Source organism: Sturnira hondurensis, unplaced genomic scaffold (assembly GCF_014824575.4).
Source record: "Sturnira hondurensis isolate 20B ecotype Veracruz unplaced genomic scaffold, ASM1482457v3 Scaffold0008196, whole genome shotgun sequence".
NCBI lineage: Eukaryota > Metazoa > Chordata > Mammalia > Chiroptera > Phyllostomidae > Sturnira > Sturnira hondurensis.
This window is the reverse complement of record NW_028080827.1, coordinates 28,758,882-28,777,591: the sequence shown is the minus strand read 5'-3', so window position 1 is coordinate 28,777,591 and position 18,710 is coordinate 28,758,882. Positions and strand designations below refer to the sequence as shown.

At 41.5% G+C, this 18,710-nt stretch overlaps 1 protein-coding gene across 5 annotated transcripts in view; it reads right to left on the bottom strand.

Moving 5' to 3' along the window:
* Positions 1-18,710, bottom strand: part of DAAM1 (dishevelled associated activator of morphogenesis 1) — a 155,769-nt gene that overhangs the window by 103,883 nt on the left and 33,176 nt on the right. Inside the window, exon 1 of one of the 5 annotated variants that reach the window (XM_037054418.1) lies at positions 6,673-6,745. The exons of the other annotated variants lie outside the window; for them this stretch is intronic. The gene's annotated coding sequence lies outside the window, so the exon portion shown is untranslated. Of the gene's footprint in view, positions 1-6,672; positions 6,746-18,710 lie in introns of those variants that run through there. 5 annotated transcript variants of the gene reach the window in all.

Below are 18,710 nucleotides of genomic sequence, written 5' to 3'. Positions count from 1 at the left end.
ATTTTATCACCAAGGTGCTTTATTGCCAAGTAGGTATAATTTGTATTTCTACACAGGCTTCTACAAAGGATAACGGCTACTGGCATCCTAGAGAAACTCTGGTTCTCTGAACGGAAAATAAAGGAAGAAAAGCTTGCCTAGAGGCTTTCTGTGTTCATGTTTACTGTAAGCAAATTGAAAAACTCGCTAATTATGGTCCTCTTTTCGTGTTCTCCTGACTACTTTTATGCCAAGATGACTTTACTACAATTGCAACGAGAGAAAATGAAACACCATGTAGAACAAAGTTCTTGGTTAAAATTAGCTTCTCTGGTAGCTATTAAGAAACCCCCGTCTTTTCCACGGCCAGTATCTGTGCTCTTCAGTTAGGGAAAGGCTGAAGGTGAACGGACACAAGGGAACACAGGCAGCCACCGAGGCAGGGCCCGGGTTCCAGTACCAGCTCAAGCACTTCTTCCTGGGAGTGACTTTAGGAATGGCTTCGGCATCCCAAAGTCCTCCATAGCTGACGGACTGGGAGTGGCCATTACAAAGGGCAATGAGAACAATATTGCCAAGGTGGAGGGGGAATTTATGTTTGACAGCTACTGTGTGGTGAAAGTATGTTAGCCAGATTCCTTTCTCTGACATTCCTGTGTGTATCAGCAGAACGAATTCCTGGAATGAGGCTGGTTTAATCTCTACAGGGCAGTTGTCATCACTGACTCAAGACTCTGCAGGTTAGTCAGCTTATCTGCAAACTGAAATTCTCTGAGGGTTTGGGAGTGTGTGCAAAAATGCATTAAAAAAACCACACAAAACCCTTAGCTTTCTTGTACATTCTAAAGCATTGAACAGGTTTAATAGTTCAGTCCAACCACTTACACAAAAACTACCATGGAGCACACCCAGCCCAGTCCCTGCAAAGACACCAACATCTGTAGCATCCACCCGCCTCCCCTTCACACTGTCCTCAGTCACTGATCTCCTCTATCGACGAGCCTGCTTTCTACATCCAAGGGCATCTTCTCTGCCCAGGAGAGTAATTATAAACTGGACACCAATACAGAAAACCCACTGCAAGCACCCACGGCCACTGGCTTTCACACTTTTGCCTCAGCAAGATCATTCTGAACATGTGTGGACACAGCCACCACTTGCCATTACAAATATAAAACATGTTTATAGTGAGCTAAATACATGGTGATTCCTGGGTCTAAAATTACAGTGGGATGAGTGTGCTGCTCAGAGGGGCTCATTCTGGGCAAGGCGGGCGCCACACCTATGCTCGGGCTGTTCCCTAATGAGTCCTCCTCATGACGAGGCAAGGAGAAGCCACCCTGAAACAGGACAGACGATGGGGAGTCATATTATGAAAACTGAAACTCCCTTTGAAAGAAGCACTCTGCCCTTCCTAACAACTCTACCTACAAATTTTACATAATAAATCTTCAAGAGAGGTTTATGGAAAGATGATAGTAAAACCTTCAATGGAATGCAAGTTCAAGTGTAGAAATAAGGCAGTAAAGGGTCACTCCAGGCTTCACCTGTTTCAGGTGGTGTATGGCTCTAGTCAGTGGGTGTTGGTCTTCAACCAGAACTGCCCCAGCCCTTCATGAGAGACACACACCCTCCAACAATTAGAAGTGAAGGCATTACGTTGTCATGTCAGCCTATAAAACTAATTCTTAAAGGGGCAGCACTAAAGAGACCTAGAGAAATAAAGCTTTGACAAGAGGTTTCCCCAATCTCCCTTCATGCTGGGAACTGCCATAAGCACTTAGACATGCAGCCCCCCAGAATCAGAACAACATTATTTTTTGTAACATGGGAGGGGGACAACAGGGAGAGCCCCTAGCCCCACATGGGCAATCTAGTAACCTGTGGATGGAAAAGTTGACTTATTCCATCTCCTGCTTTTTTTAATGTATTGGCTCTTTCATCTGAGAATTGCTAGATTACATATCTAGGGATTAACCTACAGATATACTCATTCACACAAGGGCACAGAGATATAATAACAAAATGTACACTGTTTTATTGTAATATAAAGAAGACAGGATTCATTATTGGTAACAAGAGAATCATCCAAGTGTCATTCATCAGAGGAATGTTTTAATAAATGTTCGTGCATCTGTAGTATAAAACACTGGTTCTCTTATCTTGATGCCCTGGCTTGCCTCTGGACCACTTATATGAGATTCTCCAGTAGTGGGGGCCCAGGCATGGGAATTTCTCCAAACTTCACAGGTGATTCTAACGTGCAGGCAAGTCTGAGAACAGAATCTTATGCCCAGGTTCAAAGAATGTGCGAGGTCCATGGATACTGACACTGAGAGATCTAACATATTCGTGGGACTGGGGAGAAACAAATCAAGTTGCATAACAATACATATGTATCACCTTTTTTGTTAAAACTAAAACAAAACTGTTATTTGTAGCTACACACACAACACAATACATACTTGTGTACATGTGAACGCATAGAAATCTATCCAGAAATGGAAATATTAACTGTAAAGTCACTAAGATATTCAGCCAAATGCTTGGCACATGGCAGATGCTCAATAAACGGTGGCTATTATTTCCATGTGCGTTTAAGCTCTTTGGAGCCTGTAAAAATCGTTTCACATGGATAATGAACTCTCCTAAATGCATCATGCAGATGTCAGGATTCTATTAAAATGAGAAAGCGTGTAAGCTTTCTCAATAACCTCATAAAACTCTAAGCACACACCTGAAAACTTCTAAGTCATTACATTGATATCTTTTATCTAAAATTACAGCTTGCCTTGTGCATTCTTGAAACCCATACCCGAAAATGCAGACAGCTTCATTGTCAATATCATATTGATTTGAAAATCCACCAAGATGGCCCATTTAAAAGTGGTTCTACGTCAACAAATCTAAATTCTTGGATGCAACGCGAGATGCAATCCTGGCAAACACAGAGAGGAAGAACATTCCCAAGGCTGCAGGCACCAGCTAGAAGGATAACAACATGACAAACTTAAAAAAAAAATGTTTTGTTTTATTTTGTTTTAAATTCTGCATGTCCCCAAGAGGTAATTATGGGAGAATTTCCAGTTCACAAAAGCCATTATGTTGGAAGTTCTTCAAACAGTTGCAGGGCCAGTTAGAAGAGAAGTCAGGAAATTCTATTCTATTTTCCTTTTATCTGGCTCCGTTTCAATGAGACTTTTATTGTGGCTCAGAAATCATAAGGGCATCACAGATACAGTCCAAAATGGGAAGCTTACGGATGCTCATACATGAATGAAACTTAGTACTGGATACATTTTTGAGATACAGTAAAATATTTTAAAAACTGTATAAAAGTACATTTAGTACAATTTTCAAAATTCTTCTATACTTTTAGATACTTTAAAAAAAAGATGTGTGAGCCATATTTATTGGGACACTGATTGTTTGGCTACAACAACTTCAAGGCTGGTTTCTAGCAATTTATTTCAAGTATGTGCTCCTGAGATTCCATCTTTAAAAGGTGGAATGTTTGGGGTCCTCCTTATCAATCACTAAAAACGACATCACAATGCTTATAGAACCAAAAGAAAACATGCTGATCACATGAATTTATAGGAGGCAAGAAACAGTCTCTCCAGGACCAAGTTAAGACTTTATCGAGAAATTTTATGAAACTGAGGTCTGAGAATGCTAATCACCATCCCATGAGATGATTCTAATTATTTCCTGACCACACCTCCAAAAAGTTTATGTAATTGAAACCGGATTCTTTCAAATGTCACTAAATATTCATTGCAAACAGCTGGAAAGGAAATTTATTCTGAAAACTGCAAAATAATTACCAGTATACTGCTATCAGTCTCCGTGAAATAAAGTTACCATTACTTTGGAAGAAAATGTTCCCCAGAAAAGTAAAAGTAAAATGGATTTTTCTGAGATCTTCATGAGAATATAAGTACACACAGCTCACAGGACAAGAGTGACCAGGTCTGAACAAATGGTCCAGCATCAGTCGGTGGGATATGCCTATTAAGCTTTGCGAAAATATAGAAGACAGCAGGACCTTGCTCTGATACCTGTTAGACTTAATAGGCTCCTTTGGCAACTGAGTTTCAAGTCACTTCCAAAAATCCCAGAGGAGTGCTCGATTCGGCACACGTATACAAAAATCCCAGCTGATGCAGCAAGACGGATAATGATGCCATTTCTGGGAGTTAAGAAGCCGTACAAAGAGTCCTGAGGAAGTACCAAGGCCAGGAATGCGCTCTCAGGAAAAGTGCTCACCTTTTAACAGGCACTTGAAAACCACCTACCCTGTACAAAGTGAAAGTGATGCATAGATCTTGAGGATAGAGAAGGAATAGGGAAAAGTTGTGAGTACTCAAGGTCACTACCAAGGACAGGACAGCACGTGTGTTGAGCAGGTAAATTAATTAATATATACTCCTAGATCATCTCTTTTCATTAAGCAAAGCTAATAACCAACCAAAATACAACTTAGCAGCAGCTGCAATAAAGAGTGTTTTTTCGCGGGTGATTCTATGTGACAAACATGCTTGGGAAGTTATTCATATAGCTTAATAAACAATTCTGCAATGGCAGGAGCCAAACCATAGTGAAGAAAGATCTTTACTGAATTTTAATTACTTACATGGATTACCACACTCTTGATTTAAACCTGAGCCAAATGGAAAAGAATTCATTCCACAGTCATCAAAAGGGAAGTGTGAAGGGCGCTGATTACTGTCCAATGTGCCCACTCCACCCCACTCAGTAATTTTCTATATAATTAGGCAAGAGCAGTAGTTGCTTTATTGGGTAATTCAAGAGTAGACACTAAAGAGACTGCTTCTCTTGCAAAATTTATTCTAAATGTGGTAATAAGAAAAGCTCTGTTTGAAATTGCTATTCAGACTCATTTACCAAGCCTAGAGTAGCTGGACTGAGGTTAATACTTACTTGGATTTCATATTCTCAGGAATATTGTCAAACAGCCAAAGTCACTGAATGGCTGAATATGGGAAGCTATCGATACAGGACTGGTTAAATAACCTAGGGGCCCCTCTGTAGAATGAAATATTATATGGCCTTCTAAAAATGAGGCATCTTTTCTGATATTACAAGTTCTAAATTATAATAAATAAAAAGTTCTAGTTGCAGAATAAACAAGGTATATCACATATACTTATTTAAACATGCAAAGAAATTGTCTAGCATGCGATAAAATAATAGATACAAGACTCCATAAAGACTGACTCCTTCTAGAGGTGGAGATTGGAAAAGGAAGGAAACTTGTCCCTTCTACTAATTTTTTTTAAAATATGGGCTTGGACTACATTTTTTTTTTTGCCTTGATTATCAAGCTGTTGTGGGAGTTTAGAAAGGTGTAGCCATATTTGTTTACCAACAAGTATTTTTAAAAAATAACTTAAGTGCCCTGGCTGGTGTGGCTTGGTGGATTCAGTGCCAGCCTGAGAACCAAAAGGACACCGGTTCGATTCCTAGTCAGGACACGTATGTGCCTGGGTTGTGGGCCAGGTCCCCAGTTGGGGTCATGCAAGAGGCAACCAATCGACGTGTCTCTCTCACACGGACGTTTCTCTCCCTTTCTCCCTCCCTTCCTTCCTCTCTAAAAATAAATAAGTAAAATCTTTTTTAAAAATAAAAATAAAAAATAACTTAGTGATCAGCCCTCTTCAATATACTAGGCACTTTCAATGTGCTTTATATCCATTCATTACTGCATTAATGAAAGAGATAAACAATCATCCTTAAGTATCTCATTGTGTCCTCCTGGGAATACAGTCCAAGGTCAATGGACATCTATGAACTGACCTTGCTTCACAGAATGTTTGCATTTCTGCACTTTGTCACGTCACCACACACCCAACCCTGCCATTACTAGGTCTCAAAATGAAAACAGTTTGTTCAACTGCAAAATATCAACAGGAGCAATGACTGTTTCCCTTTACATTTACAATTTCAAATGGGGTCGGGGAGGAGGAGGAGAGGGTACCAAAGTGCTTACTAAAGACAGCGCTACATACCTATCCAATTCCACCCCACAACCGAATGCACGGGCTGCTCGCTCTCCCTCCCACAGGAAAATTCAGAATCCCCTTAAATCCACTGTAGTGTTTGGCACAGAGGTAAACATTACTATCTTTATCTTTAGAACATCTACTCGCCAGGTGGCAGCCCCAGGAACATTATATAAAAGACTAGAAGTGTCTTATGAAGGAATTGTTTTGTTCTGTCTTAGCAATCTCAAAGTCCTGCTTCCTAAAGCCGGATTCTGAAATGAATGCAATAGCAGTCCAGTGGGCCCCGTTCCAGTCGTGGCTTCTGACCCCACCTTAAATAGGCAAGCAAATACAGTAACAGAAAGTATAAATTACAGAAGGGCACCACATGCAAGCCTAACAGCTGTTCACAAAAGATGAAGGTAAAATGCTGGTGGCTATTTTTTTAAAGAGAGACGAGAAAATTAATGCCAAAATCAGAGGTGTATAACAGTAAAAGAGACTCGACATAACAAAGTCAGGAAGGTTAGGCTTTGTATTTCAAGGGAACATTCAATCTACTACTTGAAGGACACGATCAAAAATGTTTTACAATTCTTATTTATGATTTCTACATATATACCATCACCTTTTTCCCTCTGCCCCACATCTTTTTTTAAATGTTCCTTCTAAAATTACCGTTTACCTTACAGGTACCACTTTCCACTCCACGAACATAACCAACCAGGACAATCTGTTTTCGTCAGGTCTCTCTCCCATTCACCAGCAGTACCCAGGGCTGTGACCAATGTTCTTGCTAATATGGTTACTGGCTCCTCCTTGGCTAATCCTCCCATAAACACCACCCACCTCACTGGGTGGTGGCACATGAAAGGTAAAAGCCAGTCCCTTTGTGGAAAAACATGCTGGTTAACAACTGGACTTGCTCATACTGGAAAAGCAACCAGGACACAGATGTCTGTGGATAGTCGACCTAAACACACACACACGCACACACCATTTTGAGAGCACGCTGTATGTCTTTGGGACCTCTGAGAGCTACCTCTAATGGATATGTCTCTTACCTATCTGTCTACCTTGCACACCTTTGGGGATTACTTTACCTCCTCCATGTATTTCTAAGGGGGTAGTCTACTAAGTCAGTCCTGCCACTCCATCCATAGAGGAGGGCACATGGCATGGCTTGGCCAATCAAGGCACTTCTTCCCCTGGACAGAGCAACTGATCTAGAGATGGGCACACGACACCACGAAGACCAGAGGTCTATGTGGATGGGTGCTGCAGGTGAAAGGGTGCCCTCCTTCTCTTGGAATCATGGGATAGGACCACGCACAACTGGAACTTCAATAGCTGTTTTCCCCACCGCATGTTGAAAAATGCTCAAAAATGAAGTCAGCATAGACAAAAGCAGAACTGAGAGAAAGAACCAGGGAAATAGGGAGATGAGGAGGTTTCAATGACATCGCTAACTGCTAGATCCAGCTGAGCCACAGTCAAATATCCCTTGAACTTCCCAATGCATGACTCAATAAACTTTCCCCCCTTAGGTCAATTTACATGGAGTTTCTGTTCCCTGCCAATGCAAAAGACCCTGATCCATGCTCCACTTGACTAAATGAGACGACGCTACCCCTTACAGAGAACCTCCCAAGTGCTGGAGATGATGTGAGACACCAACACGCATCATTTTAATGCATATTTACAATCATGCTTGGAAGAATATATCATGGTTTCACAATAACAAGGTAAGATACGAACAAAATTCACAGACCTAGAAGGTAGCAGCGAAGAGCTGAACCTCACCTGTCTCATCCCAAAGCCCACTCTTTCTCTGCACACTGTAGCCCCTGGAACCACAAGTTCATCTCTTCCGAGCTACTGTGTTATTATTTTCTAAGAATCAACCTAATAGTCAACCTAATTAAGCCATAAACCCAAAGACAAATGTCTCATTTTAGAGAAGATGCAGAAGATTTTGTTGCCCAGAAATCAGCATGCATAATGTAACACCTCTTTTCTCAAAAGGTTCTTATTTTCGGAAACAAATTTTGCTAGACTGATTTTCTAGGAATCTTAAATAAGTTAATGAGGAACTTACTCCTCAAAGCTTGGAAATAATGCAAGTTTTGGTAGATATGGTGCTGAAAAGATATGGTTAGGAGAATGTAAAAGTCATCATCATTGCTAAGCAGGCAGCATTCAGAAATCAACACCCCACCCCTCTTTCTCGAAGACAGGCCACAGTCCAAAATTATTTTCATCTCTCACTCCATCTCTGGGAGTAGAGTTTGAGAGAAGGAAAGGGAAGAAACATAATGGGGGGGGGAGCATACAGCAAGGCAAAATTTAAGAAAAGTATCAAGAATCTGAAAATTCGACCAGAGGGCCTGTAAAAGGAAGTGTCCCAGGTAAAGGTCATCAAACTAGCTGGAGAAGATGAGAGAGAAGGGGACTGGGATAGGCAAGGGAGCGGGGGATAAAGTTCAGTGTTCTGCTCTGAGCACAGAACTCATTAGCTACCTCTCTCTCTTTTTCCATGAAGAAAAAGAACTAGTAACATGGCAATAAAGAAACTGTTGAACTAACTGGGCACTACTTATTGTCCTTTTCTTCAGGAATTGTGTAAAACAGGTGGAACTTGAGGCCCCTATCTGGGTAACAGCCAACTGTCCTAATTATAGGTTGGATTACTTCTTTTATAGAACCACAAAAAATGTAAGTGTTAAAACGATAGGGTGTCACCCTATTTCATAACAGTAATGGTATACTCCCTCTGTAAGGTAATTTATGGTTTTCTAAGTACTTGTGTATGTACCACATCATTTGATTTTCCCAACAACCTTGAGAGAGGAAGAGGGAGGTGCAAGTGACCAGATATCACGATTTCAAGTTTACAGACGAGAAACCAGCCTTGAGTACTGAAGTGACCGCCACAATGCAAACCACTCCTAAGGAGCAGAGTAGGAGCGTGAAATCAGAATATTCCCTGCAACGCCGGCCTGCCCAACCCAGACTCATCTAGCAAAGCCTATCCTGAGCCTCTTTCACCGAAAGGCTCTGATGGAAGAAACACCATTGAAATTATGTTTAAAACAGATGATTACTATGTGTCATCAACACATTTGATGTTTTAAAGGGCAACGCATTATACTTTCAGGAGGTGTCTATAGCAGCAAAAAATCATACACATAAAGATATTCTAGTGTTTTATTGGGTGAATTATAGCTTTACTCACTCTCTCACTCATCTAAACATCCATTAACCAGCTATTTGTCTGGGGTTGTATGTGAAAATATACAAATGGAATACAAAATGGAACAAGCCACACTCTGTGCCTTTCAGAAATTAAGCAGATAAAAGGGAGGCCGACCTGCAGATGTGCTCTGAGAACACAGAGAAAGGAGAAACTAACTACATGCAAGATGTCGTGATTGGGTGGGAAATAGTAAGAGAAATCACACTTGGTTCCAGTCATTTAGGAGCTTACAGTCTCACAGAGGAGAGACTCATGAACACAGCAAAATGCAGAGCAATAGATATAAAAGCCACAAAAGAGGTATTAAGTGCTGTAAGGGATCAGAGGACAGAGGGCACTTCCAATTAGGATGACCTCAGAAAATTGTTTAAAAAGATGAAATATGAATGGGCCTTTAGAGAACTGTTACATCTTAGTGAAGCCAAAGGAGGAGCCTACAAGCCAGCTGCCTGCTGCCTGTTAGAGATACATCTGAGAAACTCTGGGTTCCATCTGGGTCTAGCTGAGAAGAACAGGGTGCTGCTGTACTTGAACTCTCTCTGATTCCCAAGATCAAAAAGATACCTTACAGAATGGACAAACAAACAAAACTGATGGAAGACATCCAAGACACTCATCTTCCTAGGACCTGAGCCATTATGTTAAGAACATGAATTATATTTGTGCCCCCAATATTTCTCTCTAAATAGGGCCTTCATACCTACCCACTGGGGGAAAGACCACCATGTAAAGAACAAACATCCCACCCTTCCAAATCGTCAATTACATCCTCACATGTCATTCTAAACACACTGTTTAGTTCTGAAGGAAAAGCAACTTATGAATATATCACCTAAAAGCAAGCTAATACCTTCAAAGGGATATACGAACTTCACTAATTTTCCCACTTCCAGCAAAGCTGGAGCTGCCGTATGTGCTCAACTAAAATTTATCACAGATTATAAAAGAGATTTGAGAGCTCATCTGTATTTCCTAGATAAGGGGGCAATGAGATAAAATGACTTCCTCAAGGTCACAGACTAATTATGAGACATGTCAATTAACTCAAGAAGTGATTCTAAATAGATTTTTGATAACTTGAGAGCTAGACCTAGCAAATGAATCTCAAAATTTTACGTGAATGTGTTTTTTTTACCACAATTAAAAAAAAATTGACTGGGCCCTGGCTGGGTAATTTGGTTGGTTAGTGAGTCATCCTGATACCTCAAGGTTGAGGGTTTGATCCCCGGTCAGGGCACACATACCAACAAGTGCATAACTAAGTGGAACAAAAAACTGATGTTTTCCCCTTTCTCTCTCTCTCTCTCTCTCTCTCTCTCTCTCTCTCTGTTCCCCTTCCTCTTTCTCTGAAATTAACAAATACTAAAAAAATTAAATACTTCAAAAAATTGGTAGGTAAATTTAAAAATACCTATATGAATATTTTGAGATTATAATTATGCTGTTTATAAAACACTGCTTGGAATCTTATCAAGATGTTAAGAATCTAATTCTAACTGTTCAGTAGAACAAGTCAACTTTGATGATATTTTCTCTAATTCTTTCAAAGAAGAGAAGTAGAACCAACTCCAGAGACAAACTATATGGCATGTCATCTGTGAATCTGTGATCCTTCAGACAACTGACAGAGCTAGTTCAGAGCGACTTCCCACTGACCAGGTTCCTGCTTTTAGGAACAGTGGGGGGAGAAGGGAAACGGTCCAGGACCTAATGGTTTCCTTGGCTACCAGGAAGCTCAGTCATGTGGCAGTGTCTTACTACAGACAACAGGGCCTGTGCCAATCCCAGTTAAAAAAACATTTTATAAGTTCAGGATTTCAAAAGTATACTCAATAACATACAGGTAACCTTGAGTTTATTCTTTCTTCAGAAGAAAAGCACATAAAGTGCTCCATAACTTCAGACACTTCCATTCCCTAAATTTGCTGCATTTGCCTAAACTAAATCCTTCTATTGGCTTAGGTTGGCCAGGCGTGGCCAAAATAAACTTTTTCAACTTTCAATTCTTGTAAATATCCCTCCTGGTATTTCCACTGCAATGCTAGATCAGTACTTCATTTTTCTGTTACAACAATTTCTAGTATGTACTCCACCACCTGGGGGATGTCCCTTTTCTGCAACGTTTCAATCATGTCACAAATAATTTTACTACATTGTTCTTTTCGAGCAGAATACAAATAGATGTTCTCATGCTCTAGCTGTAAACCAAGTGACCTGAGCTTCCAATTAAGAAGCTACTCTTCAAATCCCACACTCTCCCACATACAGTCCAAAACGCGTAAGTTAAAACTGATGGACTTTACACAAGGGGTCGGCAAACTGCAGCCTACAGGCCAAATGTGGCACCCCTCCCCTCACCACAGTGTTTGTAAATAAAGTTTTATTGCATCGCATCCACACCCATGTTTATACACTGTCTATGGCAGTCGTTGCCAGAGATATTTTGGCTTTCAAACCTAAAACAGTTACAATCTAGCACATTATAGACAAAGTTTGCTGACTCCTGGTCTATATTAAGTACATGAAATAAGAGAAGTTTGGGGATGTTTTAAAAAACGCATGAAAAGTAAACTATTTCATTCATTTAACAAGCATATATTAACTACCTTTGGGGACTGTTGCCAGCACCAGAGACTGATCTATGAGCCAGAAAGATCAGGCCCCCATCTTCCTGGAGGTCATATGCTAGGGAGAGGAGACAGGTAAACATAATTACTCTAACTTCAGATAGATAAAACGGGATATTAAGAGAGCGTGGCCAAGGATTCTGAAGAGGTAGTGACTCTTTAGCAGATGCAAGGTCATGAAAACGACAGCTTGGGAAGATGCCACTGGAACTGATATTTGAACGATGAGACGAAGCCAGTCATGCAAAAATCTAAAGACTGTCCCAGGCAGAGAGAATAACCAAGGGCCTGAGGGGAGGAAATGCTAGGCCTGCTCAGGAAACAAAAGGTGACTAATGTACCTGAAGCACAGTGGACAATTGATCAAGAGGCCCAAGGCAAGGTCAAAGGGGTCAGCAAGGACCAGACCATGTGTGATGAGCAATAAGCAAAATCATGAACCTAATAAATTTCCGTCTTCAGACCCTTAGCTATTAAAAACACTACTAGCTAGAAAACTAATCAAAGTGTAAGGACTGTTCTAGCAACTTCATTCTGCCACAACTTCCTTTTGATCTGCCAAAAATTACCTGAAGCCTCAAATGCCAGGAGCTCCAGCAAGAACACTTTGTTAGAAACAGTTTCTACTAAGGAAGCAATTACTCACTCCCCATAGTCCACACAAACGACTGACTGTGCTTCTCATTGTAAGGACATGAAGCGACCATTGCAAATGAGATTTGTTTTTTTAAAGAAAGGGAATTTCCTGTTATTAAGCATAATTAAGTCTATTTTCTTAAGTCTACGAGGCTACTCATTGGATGACGTGAGGTCTGTTTCCTTACCACTTCTGCACACCAGCTGGGAGCACGTCCCACCAGCAATCTTTCCAGGGAGTTGACTGGTTTGGACAAAACGTACGATTCCTCAGAAGCCTGTAGAGATGTACCATATGGCTTTGCTCACCATCTCCAAACTCAGTGGAGGGTCGACTTTCAGTATGTTGGTGAACGGCTACCATATCACTCTCCTATGTGAATGCCCTTTCCCCTCCAGCTTTTTAGAGGGTTTATGAATCTGAAAAGACAACTTTCCATTTTTAGATCCAAAAATAAAAGAAGTCGAGGGCATTCAGAAGAAAGGCCAAGGCAGCACTGCTCTGATAAAACCAGGACTCCCAGTGAACAACCAAAATTTAGGAGGAAAAATTACTTTTGGGATACTCTGGAGGGACGGCATCCAACTGGCCTTCACTAAGACATGAGGCATGGAGCCACGGGACAAGCTCTCCTGATGGCGAACACCGTGTGGTGACAGGTACAGATGTTTACAGGCAGATGTGAACAGGCTAGGGAGGAACAGCTTTGAGAAAAATGCTGAAGTGTAAACCTTGAAGCTGCAGCAGTGAGAGAGAAAAGCCAGCACACGACCCCCACAATTAGCAGTTTCCTCCCCTGAAAATTGGGGGGAAACTAGTATTAGCCCTTGAGCCGATGGATGCTTTACTAAGTGCTCAATAAATAGTACATTTATCAACTGTGCCCACCACACTTCACATGCCTCACTTCACTGAATCTCCATCAGACTCAGAAGTCGGTTCTGTTGTGCCATCCTTACAAGTGATTAGACACGAAGGCTCAAAAGCATTACCTAACTTGCCCAAAGATACAGTAAATGCCCAAAGTCTATGCTCTGAAACAGAAGTTGCATCTTGGTGGTTTGCCGACAAACAAACTATCTGATCAAGTTCAACCTACAAGCCCATGACATGTCTTTTTTAATACTGGTATTGTTTTATAGTGAGGATCTGAGGCTCAAAGGTTAAGTATACTTGTCCAAGGTTACACAGCTAATACATGATGTGGCTAAGATTTGAACCCTGGTTGTCTGGCTCCAAAGCCAAACTCCTAACCAGACCAAAGTCTCCCTAAAAAAATATTGCTTAAAAATGTAGTTTCATTAATTGCCAAATAGTTGAGCATTCCATTAGCACAGGACTTTCATTCCCGAGCAGCACCAATTCAGGGCATGGGCCCACCACACCCTACTCTTTCTCCAACACCAAGGCCAGGAGTCAGCTGCCATTTTCCATCATTATTGCTCGCACTTTTATTTTTCCTATAGAAGAATTAGGAGGAAAGTAAAATAATCCTTGGGCTTGCATTTCTATCAAAAGTGAGAAAACAGAAGACAGCATGCCACGTGTCCAAGAAAAATGGGAGACAGGTGGAAAGTAATATTCTTGGGTGTTTAATGTGCAAAGCTGAATGACTGCTTCCTGCCCATGATCAGTCACGTTGCCCAGCTGCCAGAAACATTTGAGTTTGGTGTGCTGTACCCTCTACCTCACTGTAAGCAGCCAAAGACATGACGACAGCAACTATACATTACTCAACAGAGAAAACTTTTATTCTTACAATGGAATGATGAACATGCCATAGAGTAATGCTTCTTAAGGTCACATGATTTACAAGTCTCTAGTCAACTGAGTTAATATCTGTTTTATTCTTTTTAAGTGTTTAATTTGCTTGAGTAGAAAGAAACCCGGAGGAGGCTCCATGTTACCCTGTGGAACACGACTGCCTCCCTGGGTAAGGCGACTCCCGTTTGTGAAAACGGCTGCTAAGCCCCAGGGTTCACACCACCACCCCCTCGCTGGCTGCAACATTTGCTCCAGTTACACTAGTCTCGGACCTGCCCCAGTCGGACTCCCAGCTAACAAAGCCTGCTTGAGTCTAGTTCCACTGCGGCCACCTGTGAGCATCTATTTGTAAAGAAGTGCTATGAGGCCCACCTAGATACCTACAGTCCCACAGAGAAAGAATGGATTTGCCGTGTGGCTGGCATCAGCTACACCACAGCTGAAATTCCATTTGCAGAGGCAAGCAAGTTAACCATGGGCCTGAAACTGAAAATCAACTAAGGTTTACACTAGTTAGTTGACAGAGCTAAATTAATCCCTCTCACACTGTTCCATTATCTCAAACATTCTAGTATTAAAATGGGTGGTGGGGGAAGAAACTTATTTGACATTCATGCCAACACAGTGAACTATTTATAGGCAGGAAGTCAGCCGTGCCCCCATGAGATGGAAACCACCACCCAGAGCCATGGCTTCGCTGAAGGGTCTTCGAGGGCTTGCTGAGAACAGACACTGACCCATGTGGCGGGGTTAAACCTTTTTCCCTTGAATTTCAACCAAGAAATTTAATTAGGTAGGTTTTGAACAAGCTTATTTACTCTTCCCAAGTTTTCAGAATTTAGCCCTGCCCTGTTGACCACCTGGTAACATACACAGATGAAGGAATATTTCTACTGTATTTACTTCAAAACTGACAGCAGAATGAATACACGAAGGGCCAGGATAGATCACAATTAAACGGAGGTCTTCCTTTTAATCTTATTTCCATTTTTTTTTAAATTCTAGGTATTACCTTCCTTTAAGAGCAATGTGAAATGAGTTTCTACACCAAACTCACAAAAATCAAAACTGCAACTCACAAGAACTGAAAGCCAAACGATTCACTGGTGTCAGGAAGAGCTCCTCTGAATTTAATGGAGAACAAACTACAAAAAGCATCCTCTGCTCAATAAAAACTGAGAGTGTCTTGGGAAACTTGTTCAGGTTGGGCAAAATGGCATACAGCGCGGAAGCGCCCTGCAAGGAATCTTCCAAATCAGCCCACTATTGCTTCTTGGATTCAATACTGGCTTGCTAATCAGAGCTACAAATATTCATCATCAAATCCTCATAAAAAAAGAATTCACTGGACTACTTCTCTACTATCTCCTAAAGGTAATATATCTTTTCTTAAAAAAGGGAAAATCAAGGCGACCTAGAACTCAGAGGAAAATGGAGAGCATCATTCAACCAACGGGCTGCCACTGGTAACCAGGAGAAATAAATTACTTGAAGCCAGAAGTAAATCTAACACAAAGTAACCTTTTGATCTACAACACTTGGGAAAAGGGCAGAAGAAAAAGGCCCACAAATAAGACACACGATTTATTCAGATTACAAACGGACATGTGTGCTGAGTGTGCTGGCCTCCAGGTGGCTCTGGGTAAAGAGAAAAACAAGGAAAAGCCATCAAGCACAGTACACATAAATGTGAGCCTGGCCCCGGGGGAATAAAATCTGAGTAATGAAGCCCCAAATATAGGAGTGCAATCTAAAAATAACCCATCTGCTTCTACAGAGGTATTTTTCTTTCAGCATTCACTTGAAATGTGTGGGAAGACAAAACAGTTTGAGTTAAGTGAATTTCCAGATATTATCAAGTGATGCTCTAAATCATTTTCAACCGATAGTAAAAATTCAATTTCCCCTTCCTTTAGTTTTCTCTTGTACGTAAATGTTCGGGTGGGGAGACAAAGGACAATACTGGGCAAGAATGTAATTTCTAAATTCTATGAGCTGAGATTACCTCTAGATAAAACATCTTAATATCTAACTTATGTCATGAGAAACGATCAGAACCTTGGAATTATGTCAGTGAGAACCATAATAATTTTTTCCACAAAGAAAGATGAATAGAGAATGACAGAATGCTGACACTGTGATTGCATTTTCCAATCATGTCACAAATTTCAAAGATTTTGTATCACCACCTAGGTCCCCCCAGCTTAAGACTGAAAAAGAAAAAGAAAGGGGTAGGAAAAACCAACGTACAGATCAAAACATGTTGTCATTTCAGCACTTCCACCAAAAATACTGAAGGGGTATCTACTCGCAGCCAGGTGCTGCCCCCAGCTGAGGTAAACCCTTTTCCCCAATGGCGGGTAGAAAAAGACAGCCTCACTCCATCATTCCATGCTACTTCAAATTATACAGCTACCATGGAAGCGCAAACAGGAAAAAAATGAAGTACCAAAGGACCCCATTTCACTATATGAGAGCAGAGAGAAGTCACATGGGGATGTCCTTTCCGTCACGCAGAAACAACAGCGCTGCCTCAACTGTTTGGGTATGAGACGAAGATACAGCTGGGTGGGGATGACTGGGCATAAGAAGCCACCGAGTCCCACTGTGCAGCCTGCCCTTAGCAGTGAGTACCACCCACTGGATAGTCCCAGGTGTGCCTGTGGGAGCCCAGCAGGGACACTCCGACAGTAAACAAGATCTCTCCCATCTCTACTCTCAAGAAGAGGCCACTTTAGTGGAAGAACTTACAGTGTGCACAGTGAGCACCAGGTCGGGTGTGGGACACTGGGAAAAATGGCCAGTATGAGGTTATAGATAACCTATCCAGATAATCCAGGCCCACATGGCAACTTCCCCATTGTTCTGCATACTTCATACAGCATAGGATGAACACCACGGAAATTTTCTGTTGGAACAAATTAAACTTGCAAACCACACTTCTGATACCTGCCCATCCCCAACAGGCCCTTCAGGACCTTTACAAACACAGACCTCACACTCTCACCGCCAGCTGTCTCAGTCAAACATGGGAGGAGGGTAAGACAGGGGCCTACACAGGTGGCTTGCGATGGAGAGCCAGACACTCTCCCCTCTCTTTGCTGAAAGCCTATGTTCGGGAGTGAGGAACAGAAGGAAGGAAATGAAAGGTGCACCACACCTTTCCTGTTCACATGTAAGCCTATTTCAGGACAGTGGTTCACTCTCTGAAAGCACCACTGGTATTTGCTAGGCAGTCTGTGTAAAGAATCAGACTCTAAAATTAGAGCGAAAGAGAATTATTTTGAAGGTATACTATGTATTAATCAGCTTGACCATAGAAAAAGAAATAAATATTTTGACTGAAAACAGCAGTTAGTTGTTTCAGTGAAAATTCTGCAGACCTATACTGGATACTTGTATTAAAGTCCAGAAGTGGGAAAATAATCTGACAGAAACAAAGCCAAAGACATGGAAAGGTAGAAACCATAACTTTGCATAACTCCGGGGACACAGCATTCACACTGCAGTTTCTGTGACCGGACCTGGGCAGTGTCAGCTTGTGAAGACACCCACTGTCTTTAAAAGTGACAAAGGATGCTATTGAGTGCCATGGCCCACTCCTAGATTCTAGGGAAGGGGGCCCCATATTGTATATACAGGACAAATGCCTCTCAATTCAATGAAGATCCTTCCCTCTTCAATCTTTCTCAACTCCTATTTCTCTTGCTAATAAAAGGGAAAGGGAGATTTAATGTATGCTGGTAGACACATGGACAGCAGCATGTGAAGTTGCCCCTAATTTCAGAGAACTGAGAATCCTGCTGAGACTCCCTGTTCCTCTTGCCTGTCTGGCACACTGACTTTACAGGATGCTATGATTCCCTTGCCCTGTTGGTGTCAGGTCCCCCATCCTTCCAACCCTACCAAAACTGGGCTAATGCTCAGCAAAGACCAAGGATAGGCTAAGCAGACTTTCTCCCTGGAGTTCCAAATCTCCAGAGCCATCTGTGCCTTCCAGCTTTTCTTACAGGTAAAAAGGCTACTCCATAATCTTCTGGCAAATTCTTCATTGTTGCTGTTGCTTAAGTTTAGTTTCTCTTACTTGCGATCAAAATAATTCTGATGCACCAGCTAAAAATAAAAGAGCAAAGAATTAGCTCCTCGGCGCTACGTGGTGCTTTCTCTATGATATTTTAGAGGTACAAACCATGTCAGCCTAGACAACAGCACACTAAGGAAGGAGGCCACAGCTCAGCACCCCTCTACCAAACTGAGTGTCTTGTGGAAAGTCTGCCTATGGACTCCAGTGAGAAATGTCCCGAAGTCCATTCTCAAACCACTTGAAAATATCAGTAGTGGGAGGTACCAAATTGGATCAGTCAAATTGATCAGTCAAATCCCCCCCAAAAATAAATCATCAACCACCAACTAAAACATTTTTAGCATGTGTTTCATTA